Raw genomic sequence first — 13,162 nt, forward strand, 5'->3', positions numbered from 1 at the left:
TAATATTAATATTGTAAGAACGTGATAATTATGTATTTTGTACTAACATGAAAAGTATATTGTTAGAACGAATAGTTATGTCTATAACTTCTGTTCCCTGAAGGAGAGGAACGAGGTGCATACATAAGTACGGGATATCACGCCCTCGCGTGTCCTGGCTGAAGAAACTGTTAAGATTCAAAATTGAGGAGGGAGAGTACAAACCACTCTTGGTCCAGTAGGTCTTTGGTCAAACAATGATTTTAATGACTACACACGTGTGGGAAGACAACTCTGTACGCAGACAGGAAGTAGTCTTCAACTTAATCAGAGCATGAACAGATATTTTATAGCATCAGGGTTTGTTTACTGACGCCCCTTCATGCGTCACCGGTACATTTTATACATAGATCAGATCAACACCAGAATGACTTTTCACCTAGAAAATCATCTTCTATTTTCATGGCTTGGTACTTTCCGTTCTCTCCTCTAAATCAATCTAACTAATGTGTGTGTATGTGTTGACCTCACATGCTCTTTGTGTCACCTCTTCACCTACTGTCTGTGTCTCGTCCTCAAATGCTCCTCAAAATAACCTACACTTAGACTCTGCTTTCGGTTTCAGTTCTGCAAAAGGCACACTCTGCAAACCTGCAACTTCCTGTCAGCCTGCAACTTAGTCTTTCTGAAAGACACACACTGTTTCAACATCTGAATGCAATATAAACTCCAGATTATATTATTAATGCAATGGTAATAATGACAATTATTTAACAATAGCAGTAAAATAATTTCCCTGCTCCACAAAACCTTTATTCACGCCTTTAAGGCAGATGACGTGTGATGACACGCGCACGGCCCCGCCTGCACATATAGCCGCTGTCATCACAGTCATCAGTTCAATAGCTGCTCTTCACCGAGCCAAACTGCTCAGTGGGCCCACCTTGTGTTGTACCTCGTTCCTCTCCTTCGGGGAACAGAAGTTATAGACATAACTATTCGTTCCCTTTCAGTCGATTCACTCGGTACAACACATAGGTATGGGACATATATACACGCCCCGCAGAGCAGCCACCGAACCGGAATCGGACCACCACATCCTTAGTGAGTGGTAGACCCAGCAGAAAGGACAGCATGAGCCACACTGAAAAAAATATGTTGTTGGATTTACTTAATTCAATGGTGGACATTTGTTGCACACAGATGTTTTGCTTTGGCAGCAACTTAAACAATTGAGTTAAATTAACACAATTTATTCATGTTCAATAAACCTGTGCAATTTGTGTTGATAAAATGTGACTTAAACATGTTTTGATGAAGTAATTTGAGCTCTTGAAATATTTTAATCCTTCACAATTTTCTCACTTTATCCCAACACCATTCAATAACTTTTACCCAATACTACTTGGTCACTTAAATACTACATGTTATCTTCAAATTACATTTTGCTATTATATTCTAGTATCAAATACACAATTTTCAAATGGAGGCCTTATAACAGATTATATTGTCCTCTTCCAAGATGGTTGCTGGCATCCACCAGTAACCTTTCAAAACAAAATGTCTAATTTCACTGCATTGACAGTAGGTAAAGAATTAAACTGACATTACTCCACTACTGAATCTATATAAACCAACAGTTAAATAATGTCAGTTCTTCCGTGTTCTCTGGAATCAATCACAGCAAAGAAATTAGACTCTTTCTTTTGAAAAATGTTGGGAAAGAACAAATCAAAACATTCTATTTAAGGCCTCTGACGTCAAGATTCAGTTAAACAACAATTATAACTAAACAATTTGAGGTAATGTTAGTTTCCATTAACATTAAATTAGGTTACTGAATTGGCAAACACCTTCCTATCAACATTACCCATTTTACCCCAATAACTAAAGAAATTAGCACTTGCAGGTCAAAACCTTTATTCAAGAGATGCAAAAATAACATTGATACAGTGACTGTCAAAAATTACGGCACTGATCATACTGTGACATCTTGGTTCAAAACAGCACACTTAGAAATATTCAACATTCCTTACTTCAACTGAATGAAACTGAAAATACCATTTCACACGGCCCATATGGGATATTTAGACTGCATAACTGTTCATGCTACATCTCTTCACTAGTAAAAGAAAGAAAAAATACAAAGAGAAATTTAAAAATGCTGCCAAACAGAGAACTTGTACAGAGTAAAAGGAAAAACAAACAACAACAACAAAAACGGCTCGTCCTCATGGCAGTTGCAGAGTATATAAAAATGAACCCTGCGATCTGTTCCTGGAATTGAGCTTCAAAAATGCAGCAGAACAAGTGTGAGATTTAAATGTCTTCTCACCTAGAGCTGGTCACCTCACATGCATAACAGTGAGCTTTCATTGCAGGAGCAGTTTTGTCTTAGTTGTGAACTTTTCTTGAGAGCTGAGTTGCTTCCAACTCCATTACCACCCTTTGAATCACCTCAAAAGTGTAGCAGAGTTGTGATGGGTAACTCATATTGAAGGAATAAAAAAGGTCCAAACAGCATGGCTACTGCAAAGGTCACGTTATCCAGATCTTGAAGAACTACTATACCCTCGATGATGATGCCAACATCAGAAAAGTCATTGCCTGGTGCATCCTCTGGAGACAGATGTTCATTGTGGTTTTCTCAATCTGTGCAGTGGCCTCAGTCAAGTCCTGGTTAAACACAAAACATTTTTTTAAGATTCCCTTTTAAACTCATCTCTTTTGAATCTACCAGTTCTAAGGTTAGAGTAATTTAAACCAATGCAAGCAACATAGTAAATAGCTATAGCCAAAGAGTGGCCTGCCATGCTGCCATTCATGGTCTAACAGAGTTTCTAAGAGAGGGTGAAAAACATAATTTTACATTCGTTTTTGTTAGAAAGACACCGGCCCATCAGAAATCCAGGTTTTGTCACTCAGAAGATGTTAGAATTTAGACTTTCAGCCCCACAATTTGGTTAGCTGTTGGTCTTTTTTTTTTTTTTCAAACAAAAGCTAATGTAAATATTGGTGGGATTTTCCTTTGTTCACTAGAATGACAAATTTAAAGTTTTTTCACACTGATGTGACCCCTAATACAGGGGTGGGGCCTCAAGGGCCGGCGGCCGAGTTCACTACCAGGCCTCATGTGAACTTCAAATTATTAAAGAGGACTACTGGTCCTAACCAGTCCAATGAGGATCAAGTGGATAACTAAATGCATTTTTAAATGTTGCAAAGCCACAATCTACTCATAAAACACTCACCATGAACTCCTGCACCAAGATGTTGCAATTGTCTTTCACACAGATGCGGAGCACTTTGATGAGGGACTCCCTTTGAGCATTAATGTCATCCTAAAGTATTATAACAAAGAAAACAGAGATTTGTGAACTTTTCAGTAGCACAGAAGAAAATGATCCCAGACCAAAACTTAAACCAGTCAACATGCAACACCAGCATCTACAAAGCAATATCAAAAGTTCCTGTTTGACATCAACTTTATGGATATATAGTTTCCAGAACATTTATTTTTTTTAAAAGATCAATTTTTCTCAGTGGGCCAGTAAATGCATGACGAAAATTATGGCATCCTTTCGGTGGAATCAGTACTCACAGGTAATAGTTGACTGTTTCAATGGATGCGGCATAAAAATCTTTTACTGACCTAATGCAATACATATACACTTTGTAGTTAAAGAATTTTAAAGTTCTTACTGTCATTATGGCAGCTACATCCTTTAGCTTTGTGCCCTGTTCCCCCGATCACTTTGCAAACACTTTCAGCAGACTGTCAGAGAGAAACTCAGCTCCGTCAGAAACCTTGACTGTAAAGGCATGGTTGGGATGCACTGGAATGCTGCATTTCATCTGAAATGACATAAAATTATTTTGAAATAACAGCAGGCACTGTGCTTGGTTAATAATCAGTAATGTTTTGTTGAATAAAAACTGTGCTTCCAGATCTTATGGGATTAAAAAAATCCAAAGATGTTTATTTCTGATTTGCAACCCAAGAACCCACAAGTTACAACCTCATTTTAGTTCAAGTGTGCATTAATGTGAGTCCAGTAATCACCTTTCTGACAATACATACAGGTATAAGTTAAACCTATGGCAGATTTTGGATTTCTCAGTTGTATTAATAGGGTGGTCTGTTTGATTATGCATGCACCTAATAATTATAAAAAACCTATTATAATTAAGTTACAGAAACCTTAAGCGAAAATAGAATATACTTTCTTACCATAACACCTTGAACCCACAATCCATCAGCTGACTCCTGGTGAAATGCAGAATAGATGTGGTCTCTCAATGTGCATCAACAAAAACAAAAACAAAAACAAAAGGACAGCAGGTGAGGGCAGGAGGGGTAGGGATGTAAGCTAGCATAATACCGCTGATGATATTAGCTAAAGCTGTTCAATGTCCAAAATCTCACTAACACCACGGTGCAGTAAATACACAATGTAACTGAAGAGTCAGTTGACAAATCTATTCACACAGAAAACCAAATTATGTTATGAGTGCCTCGCAATTAGGTTTAACGTGATATTACGGCTCTTGTGCCAAAGACAAATTCAAATGAAAAAGCGCCAATTCTTTGACAACAGATAAAACAGCAAATAAGCTAACGGCTCTTTTTTAGCATGTTACATGGTGGCACTTTAGACGTTTAACTACATTTGGCTGAAATATGGTAAATATTAAATAATTCAAAAAATCAAGACATACCAAAAAACGTAGAGTTGGCTGCTCGACTTGACTGAGATGGATGCATTTTTTAAACCACGATCCAAAGCCCGCGAGATGAAATCACGCGTGGTTTCACGAGATTTAACGTTGCTATCTTATTGACTTACTTCACCTGAACATGATATGAACAATTTAATACACCCTTTCTGCATATCATGTCGTTTTTACACTATATAGTTACATTTATCTTTAAAACATGAGGCAATTGTGTTAAATACATGCAAGATGCTTACATAAATCCAAGAGATGGCCAGTCCCTTTTTTTCAGTGCACCGAAGGGACTGTAACGTCCAACCGATAAAACCGCACAAAAGTGTGCGATGATGCCCAACTAGCTGCCGCACAAATATCAGCCATAGGCACCCCTTTAAAAAGAGCCCATGAGGTTGCCATCCCCCTGGTGGAATGAGCTCTCACCATCATTCTCTCCATTATTTTGCAGACGTTGGATGTTAAAGCTGCTGGTCTGTAGTTTCCAGGCTTTGTCCTTCCCTGGTTTACGTATCGATATTATCACTGCCTCCTTCCAGCTTTGTGGCAACTTCCCTCCCTCCCAAACTCTATTAAACACTTCTTTTTATTTTATTTTATTTATTTTATTTATTTATTTTAGAAAAAACACCTGTTGAGAAAGAAAAAAGAGAAAACAAGCAGAAGGAAACAAAGAGCAACAAAATAAACAACATCACGATGATCTATGCCAGGGGCGTCAAACTCAAGGCACACTTTAGGTCGGGGGCCAAACAAGATAAACATTTATTGAACACACTAAAACTGTTTTTTTTTTTAACATAAATATGAATAAAAACAGACAGGAATATAATTCCAGATTAAATAAACTTAAAAAAAACAACTTTAAATATCCTGTCAAAATTATGCAAGTTAGAAATATGAACATGCTGCCAAAAACCCCAGAAAAAGTAAATGAAAGCAAACACAAGGTTGGAGCCGCATGTAGACGAGCTGGGCGTTGCTGCAGGAGTGGAGCTAATAAACTGTGCGGTCATTCAGTGTCGTACTTTCCCTGAGTGCATCATTACACTGCAGCTGCATCTGAATCTGCACAGGTGCAGCTCAGCAAAGTGCGCTGACTTGGTTCAACATTACTTGGCAACAGGGGAAGTGAGGCAGGCTGCACTGGTGCATTAGTGACAGCTTGAAACGCCTTCACTGCATCATACATGTCCATGAACTGACAGGTTTCCTTGCTGAGCTCAAAAACTCTATTGAGAACTTTTATCCCGACTCAGCCAGCGGAGCTCTGCATGAAGGAATGTGGGCAAACTCTGAATCTATTTCCCACATAAAAGACTGAAACTGACGGTGACTTAAACTTTTAGCTCAGATAAAATGTACGGTCTGCGTCACGGTGATCATTACATGCTCCATTTTTAGGACCACACAGCCTTTCCTGGTGTGTGATGCGGTGATATGCTGATAACTCACCGGTACATTTCTCCTGCATCTTTACTCGCATCCTGCTGACTACTTTTTTCACCGCACAGCACCGGCACTCCATCTGTTGTAAGTCCAACAAGTTTGTCCCAGGACAGTTTCACGTCGTTACACTTTGACATACGTTTTAAAAAATGTCTTTTCCTGTCGTTGTCCCGTGTATCGATTTAATGTTCAATATTTCCTCTCCACGGATGAAGATGGCCAGCTGTGCAGTGTCCATCATGTCTACTTTCATCCACAGCAAGAGAGTATGGAGTGAAGTTTTTGCTTCTTTCACACAACTGTGTTCTTAAATCAGTGGCCGTCTCACAAACCCGATCAGCAATCGTATTTCTGCTCAGGCTCACATTTGCCTAAATCTGCGTTTTGTCTGGACGGAAGACGTCACACAGCTTCATCCTGCAGCTCTTCAGAGTGGTACCGGGCTCATTTGGCTCCTCTGCTACAATAAAACTTGCTTTCACAACAGCTTCACTTTGTGGTTTTGCTCTGGTGACAAACGTCTGCTGAAATGTTAGATTCTACTTCCTGTAGTTTCTGCGTTTAGGTTTTTCAGCTTATCCTGACGTTTTGTCTCGTAGTGCCGTCTTAAACTAAATTCCTTACAGCCACATTAGCTCCACTAATAAGACGCACGGTTTACCAGCATGTCTGTAAACATATATTCAGCCTCCCACTGGTGCTGAAAGGCTCTGCTTTCAGAATCAACTTTTCTCTCCACCATTGTGAGCGGCGAGCTTCGCAATAACAGATGTTTGACTTGATTACACGGGAATGTTCTCCGTTAGCCTAGGTTCAGCAAGGAGGCTGCAGCGCTGCATTATGGGATCTGTAGTTTGTATATTATTAGCGCCTCATATCGCCGGGCCATGCATAACAATAATAGTACATCTGTATAAAATGATCTCGCGGGCCGGATATAAATGTACGCCGGGCCGGATGTGGCCCGCGGGCCTTGACTTTGACACGTGCTCTAGAACAATTTTCTCAGGTAGGGAAATGAAGCAGCATCCGCAGACAGTCAGCAAGGCAGCTGCAGCAGAGACTAGTGGAATTTGCCAAAGTGAGGACGCAATCCCAAACATCATCTGACATAGAGAGATCCAACTCTTTTCTCCATGTGGATTTGAGGCCCTCGGAGAGAGCTGAAGTTGCACTGCATATTTTATTGTAAATGCAGAAGATACCTTTGCCTGATAGTTGCAAACAGTAAATTAGCATCTGGAGCTCTGGAAAGCTGGAGAGGTGGGATTGCAAGAAATGTCTGAGTTGCAAGTATCTAAAAATGTTAGTTTTGGGAAGAGCGTATTCTGCAGACATCAGCTCAAATGTTGCTTGTTTGTTGTGTATAATGAGATCTTTAAAGTAGATAATACCTGCTCTAAACCAATATATATAAACTTAGAAAGAATGTTCATTTTAATGGAATTAATTCGACTGACCAGAGTTGTGTTCAAGATTGACCACTGTAGTAAGCTGTTGGGAAGACCCTTTCCAGCCTATAGGCCGGCATGTTAGCTAAAATTTTGAAGTCAGCGATCAGGAGTAATTTGGCCTGTATGACGCACACTCTCCTGGATCCTTCCCCTTTTTAGAAATTCAAGTTATAGATGCATGGTACCAGGAAGTTGGCAAAGTGCCCTGTATGAACGACTCTGATAAATCTGAATGGAGTAAAGGTACGAGTAGGAGGTTCAGAGGTATAAATCTTCAGATAGTATTCCCTGAACATGTCATTAATTTTTTTTATGGTCAGTAACAAGCCCATCATCCGAGTTAATAGCAGTTATACATTGGCACGGCTTTAGATGCCTTATTTGGTTAGCTAAAAGTTTGCTGGATTTTTCCCCATGTACAAAAAATGTGCTCCTACTTTTTAAAAGTTGCCTCTCAGCGATATGAGTTGAAAGAAGTTCAAATTTAGTTTCAAGTTCAGTACATTTCCTGTAAACCTCAAGATCCTTAATGTGTGCATACTGATGATCCAAATCTTTTATTTTATCAGCCAAAATTTCTTTTAACTTTTCCCTCTTCATGTTAGCTGTATATGAAATGATCTGTCCTCAGAGGTAGGCTTTCATAAAGTCCCAAACTAAAGAGCTGTAAACATTTGGGGAGATGTTTGTTTCTAAAAAAAAAAAAAAAAAAAAGAACAAGTTAATTGGTTGTTCATAAATTCCAGAAAGGTATCATCTGACAGCAATGTTGAATTAAGGGGGCGTGATCTGATATTACTATGGCAAAGTATTCGCAGGCACTCATAAAACTAGTTAAATAATTATCCAAGAAAAAATATCATCCTAAAATTAGAAAAGGTGTGATGCACATTAGAGAACAAGGAATACTCACTATCAGTCCATCAGTCACATCAAGATTTTGCCATATATCTTTAACAACGTATGTAGAGAAGAAATAGTGAATGTGCAAGACTGATTTACTCAGACAGGTCAGTTTTAACGAGGCTCAGTCCAAAACAGGGTCTAACCAGCAACTGAGGTCCCTGAGTATCAAAGAGGTGTTCGAAAAGCTTGTGATCATCAATGTTAGGAGCGTATACATTAACTAAAACTATCTGTATGTTATATAATCTCACTGAAACAATAACAAAACAACCTACCGATCTGAAACCTTGTTGCTGATGAGAATGGATACTCTTCTAGCCTTGGCCTCAAAACATGAATGGAACTACCAAGCTGTAAATTACCTGAACCTCTGACATGAGTTTCATGTTAAAAGGCAACAGAAGCATCGTCTTGCTTTATTTGTGCAAAATAATGATTGATTTGAATGATTTAATCCCTTAACATTCTGGGCAAATCTAAGGCACTGATCATACACGATGGTAATCTTGTATAAAGATTAAAATAAAGAAGGAATGCAAAAACAGAGTTTGTCATACAAGTGAAAAGAGGAATGAAAGAAGCCCAGTACAGAACATAGGATAACACCCTATGTGGATATGAGTTCTGTGGTGGAAAAAAGGCTTTCCAACAACACAAACCCCCTGATCCCTCCTGCTTCACCCCAATCACTGGACACCTACTGAAGAACGCAGCAGCAGCTCACCCATACAACATTTGTTCCTCCAAGAAAAAAACAACTTCCAGGTCAAAACTACTAACTCGGCTCTCACCCCGATCTGAAGTATGCACTGAAGCATTACTCAAAGATGTGGAGAAACCTTGCAAAGAAAAGTGACCAACAGCGCACTCTATTGGCATAAGCAGCTCAGTAAAGAAGAATGCATGAAAAATAAATAAATTAATGAATTAATTAATTTATTAATTACAAAAAAGACTAAAAACAAATAAAATAACATAAGAAATAGTAATAAAAATTAATAAATGAATAAATTAACTAAGTAGAAATGATCTACATGCCGGCAGTTGAGAACTCCCCTTCAGCACGCCTCCCTGATGATGAGCTCTTTCGTCTGAAACCTGTGAAGGCAGAGAATCACTGGTCATGGTCGGTCCGCCGCTTTTGGAAGAAGCTACAAAACTTTAAGGCTGACACTAGATTCTAGATCGCTGGATACTAGCTTCAAAGATTGGACAAATAAAGGATTACTTTATGTATGGTAATGGAGGAAGGTAGATTACTTAGTTTTGAAAAGATTAAAGAAAAATATTCATTAGGAACAGGATTTTCATAGATACCTACAGATGAGGCATTTTGTCAGCAAAAGGATAAAATCTAAGGCTGAATTAAGCAAACAGCTGTTGGACTTATTTGAAAGGATCTCTATCTTTATTTGTATAATGGGTTATAAAACATGAAATCACACTTGACCCTATGTATCAAAACAAAATGGGAAATGGAGGGAGGAATAGATATAATGGAGGAAGAGTGGACAACAATATGCACATATCAATGGAAATGTAGCCGCTCACAGAGCTGGAGGGAATTTGGTTGGAAAAGCCTGATAAAATATTTTATTACACCTCACCAAAAATCTCACTATGAAGGTAACCCTCCCGTTTGCTGGAGAAAATGTGGAAACACAAATGCAAATCATTATCATATTTCTGGGACTGTCATGTTATTAAAACGTATTGGAAGGGAATACATGCAACAAGAGATATTTGGACGTTATTTACATTTAGAAAGTAAAACTTTATTTTTTGGACTCATGCCAGAAAGATGGACAAAGAACGATAAATATTTGTTTAATATTTTATTGGTGGCAGGCAAAAAAGCCCTCACAAAAACTGGCGTTCATGTGAGAGCCCAACTATGAACATGTGGATGGATGTCACACTGGACAGGATGGAGAAAATGACAGCGGATGTGAACTACGAGACGGACCTGTGTGTATCACACTGGAAGAAATAGATGGAATAACACGGAGGCCAGATTCTGACTTTGTTAACATTAGATAATATATTATTTATATTACTGGTAATTAAATCTCACTCCCTAAGTGTTTATGTTTTTTTCTTATTATTTTCTTCTTTTTTTCTGCTTTTGTGTGGATGTTTTTGTTGTTGAAAAAAAACCACATGTAGATGGATATCTAATTATTGAAGCTGATGCACATGATACTGTACAGTGATTCCTAAATGTCAATAACAATTATATTTTTTAAAAAGAAAAAAGCCTGACACTTCTACATCAAAACAGGGCCATACATTCTGGTGTTAGGAAATGGATGCACTCTTCATTCTGCAGTTTAGCAGCAGAAATCAGTCAAGCAGTCATTAACTCCAGCGGTCATCACATCCCTTGGTCCCTTAATGAATCAAACTCTTGTAGTGTTACCTTAGAGAACCACTGCTAGCTGGCTTTGTTGTTCCCAATTATTACAAGAAAGATTCAAGATTCAAGAGCTTTATTGTCAATACAGCAGTATACACAGTATAGAGTGTACTGAAATGCTGTTTCACCCCAAACCCCCCCACGGTGCATTTATAAGTATATAAAAGATATACTAGGAATTACAAATAAATAACATGCTAAATTTCAGTAAAATTAAGGGATAAAAAGGTACTAATTACTAACTATACAATACTATAATGATAACTATACAATGCTAACAGTACGATAAACAAAGACAGGACAGAGACAATACAAAGTGGATGTGTTAACCCAACTGTTGTAACATCAGCCATAGTCATCGTCCATTAGCCATATTCCAAAATCAGTACGCGAAACAATGTAAACAGTCAAAACTACATACAAAGAACAGCGCGTGCAAACAGGAAGTGATGGTTTTGTGTTATGCTTCGTTGTTCTTTTATATCGTGTACCCGCGACCGATTTTGAAGAGTAATGGGCAAACTTAATGTCTGATCCATTAATGCTCATCAGTACTATTGCTGACCATATACCCATAGCTGTGCCTGACTAACCATTCATTACTCCGCTTTTTTAATGGGGACATGGATCAACTGGGTAATGAGATATTGTAATATATAATATTAACACACCGGTTTAGCTCAGTGGGATGAGCAGGTGACCATATGCCGTATGACTGAGAGCAGCCGGCCACGGCCCTTTGCCGCATGTCTTCCTCTCCTCCACTTTCCTGTCAAGTCTTCGCTGTACTTATCTAATAAAAACTGAAAAAAGGCAAGAAAATTAAAATATAAATATAAAAGGACGCAAATACATGCCATGGTGTACAAAAGTGACAGAGTACAGTGAGGTGTGGGAGTGAAGGTGGATTGTACGTGGATAAATGAAAGAGTCTGCAGCAGGAAGAAACGACCTTCTGTAACATTCCCTCTGACAGCAAGGTTCAAGGATTCCAGTTGTCCAGTGTGTTACGGAGGGGTGGGAGTCAGCCTTGATTGCTAGTAGTCTTACCAGCATTCTGTCACCGACCACCTCCTCCAAGGTGGCGAGCTTTGTGCCAGCAATTGACTCAGCCTTTCTGGCATGAAGCTCAAACATATGGACTGTTTGTCAAGACAGACCATTTAATACTTGGACTGTGGATGCTCTAAACTGTGTCACCACTCGGAAAAAAACGCTGTCAGCACTGCAATACCAACAAGGAGCCAAAACACTCGACAAACCAACATAAAGATTTTTTTTGTCAAAGTTTCCTGCAGAACATGTCATCTTTTCCAAACACAGCATCTCTGCAATGGTATATCATTATATGTGCGTGTAGACTGATTCCGCACACATGCCCATACCACCAGTCTAGCTGAACTACAATTCAAAAGACACAAAGAGCAAGACTTGGGGTGTGTGGAGGTGGGTATACTGGACTACAACATCTTACAGTGCCTAACACCATAACAGATAGGATCATGGATATGTTTGATACAGTCTGCAAAAAACAAAAACATAAATAAATAAATATCCAATACAAAAATTAAACTTTTATGTGGCTGCCATATATTTAAGGAGCTGTCACATATTCTGATTTTACTAATGTTGCTTACTGAAACAGGACGTCTGCATTGAAGCTTGCAGAATTTTCTGTTTTTAGGTTGAGTTGTTCTTTCCTAAAAGATTTCTCGGATTTGACAGTGCCATCGCCCAACTGGTTCTTGGTCTTCCATGTGCTAATCCCCCCAGATTCCACTAACAGTGTTTAATTTAATAATATTTGTATCAATATTTTTGATATGACAGATTATTCTGTTGGCAGTGTTAAATATAGGATGAAATGAATGCTTTTATTTGGTTCTCTTAGATGAATACACCACCGCTGGTTTCCACGGTCAGGCTTTTTTTGTGTGTGTGTTTGTCGTTTTTCGAAGCATTCTATCGCATTTGTCCTAAAGTCAAATGAACCCAGCTCAGTCGGTTTGAGATAATCTGGTTACACGTTTAGATCAAAACAATAACCTTTACGTCACAGGGGGTTATGTGTCTATTTGAAAACATATTTGTAAATTCCCGTCGCCGTTATTCTGTTATATGGGTTCTTTTACCCCAGTAATATTTACGATAAACTACATTTAGCGATGCAATGTTTAGAGAGTTATGAAAAACAAAGCGACTGAATACATTAGTGTTGATTTGCGAC

The 13,162-nt window shown here is 38.6% G+C and overlaps 1 long non-coding RNA gene across 1 annotated transcript; it reads right to left on the reverse strand.

The window, feature by feature from the left end:
* Nucleotides 1-311: 311 nt before the first annotated feature.
* On the reverse strand, nt 312-4,691 carry LOC146554263 (uncharacterized). Its single transcript, XR_014889560.1, has 4 exons — nt 4,211-4,691; nt 3,682-3,834; nt 3,231-3,320; nt 312-2,655 (listed from the first exon to the last, which is right to left on the reverse strand). It is a non-coding gene; the product is annotated as an uncharacterized LOC146554263 (long non-coding RNA).
* Nucleotides 4,692-13,162: the final 8,471 nt, after the last annotated feature.

This window comes from Mchenga conophoros, linkage group LG18 (assembly GCF_057382185.1).
Source record: "Mchenga conophoros isolate Kocher_MC1m ecotype Shallow Benthic linkage group LG18, M_conophoros_male_GT1.1, whole genome shotgun sequence".
Lineage (NCBI taxonomy): Eukaryota > Metazoa > Chordata > Actinopteri > Cichliformes > Cichlidae > Mchenga > Mchenga conophoros.